The sequence below is a fragment of the Cupressus sempervirens genome, chromosome 1, assembly GCF_028749045.1.
Source record: "Cupressus sempervirens isolate cs-2001-9-10 chromosome 1, ASM2874904v1, whole genome shotgun sequence".
Taxonomy (NCBI): domain Eukaryota; kingdom Viridiplantae; phylum Streptophyta; class Pinopsida; order Cupressales; family Cupressaceae; genus Cupressus; species Cupressus sempervirens.
In genome coordinates, this window is record NC_143118.1 from 609,620,111 (window position 1) to 609,621,554 (window position 1,444).

Genomic DNA, 1,444 nt, shown 5'->3' on the forward strand with positions numbered 1-1,444 from the left:
GGTCGCCTCTTCTTTAAGACCGCTCACCATGTCGGCTCCCCAAGTCACCTCACCGAGTCGACTATTCAGGTTGCCTCACCAAGTCGACCCCTTAAGTTCGCTCACCAACTCAGCTCCCTAAGTCAGCTCACCAAGTCGAATCACATAGTCGTTTTACCACCTTGCCCCAGCAGGTGTGCTCGCCAAGTTGCCCCGCCGAGTTGCTTCTCTAAGCCCACTCACCATGTCAGCTCACCAAGTCGGTTGTTCAAGTACGTTGCCAAGTCAACTCTTTAAGTTCGCTCACCAGGTCAGCCCGCCCAAGTCGCCTCTTTAAGTTCGTTCGCCAGGTCGGCCCGCCCAAGTCGCATCAGCGGGCTAACTCGCCGAGTCACCTCGCGAAGTTGACTCTTTAAGTGCGCTCACCAAGTCGACTGTCCATCTCGCCTCGATAAGTTGGCTTGCCGAGTTACCGCACCAAGTCGTCGCCTCTTTAAGCCCGCTCACCGTGTCAGCTCGTCAGGTCGGCTCACCAAGTCGACTAATCAAGTAGGCCCACCAAGTCGCCTCAAGGATAGCTCCTCACCATGAGTCGCCTCACCATGTTGACTCAATGAGTCGCCTCACCATGTTGACTCTTTGAGCCCGCTCGCCAGGTCGCCTCACCAAGTCGACTCGAGTACGTTGCCAAGTCGACTCTTTAAGTTCGCTCGCCAGGTCGACTCGCCAAGTCAGCTCACCATGTCATCTCAACGAACCAACTCGCCGAGTCGCCTCACCACGTCGGCTCTCTAATACCACTCGCCAAGTCGCCCCACCAACTCGCCCCGTTAGGCCCACTCACCACATCGCCCTGTTAGGCCCACTCTCACCAAGTGGACTCTTTAAGTCTGCTCATAAAGTCGAGCCACCAAGTACTCTCACCAAGTCGACTCTTTAAGTCCTTTCATCGAGTCACCCCACCAAGTACTCTCGCCAAGTCAACTCTTTAGGTCCGTTCGTAGAGTCACCCCACCAAGTCGACCCTTCAAGTGCGTTCATCAAGTCACCCCACCAAGTCGACTCTTTAAGTTCACTCATCAAGCCACCCCGCCAGGTCAGCCCACAAATTACTCTCACCAAGTCGAATCTCTAAGTCCGTTCATCAAGTCACCGTCCCGATCTGGCCGAGCCGTTCTGGCCGAGCCATGCTGGCCGAGCCGATCTGGGCGAGCCGATCTGGCCGAGCCGTTCTGGGCAAGCCATGCTGGCCGAGCCGATCTGGGCGACCCGTTCTGGGCGAGCCGATCTGGGCGACCCGTTCTGGCCGAGCCATGCTGGCCGAGCCGTTCCGGCCGAGCCATGCTGGCCGAGCCGATCTGGGCGAGCCGTTCTGGGCGAGCCTTGCTGGCCGAGCCGATCTGGGCGAGCCGTTCTGGCCGAGCCGATCTGGGCGAGCCGTTCTGGCCGAGCCTTGCTGGGCGAG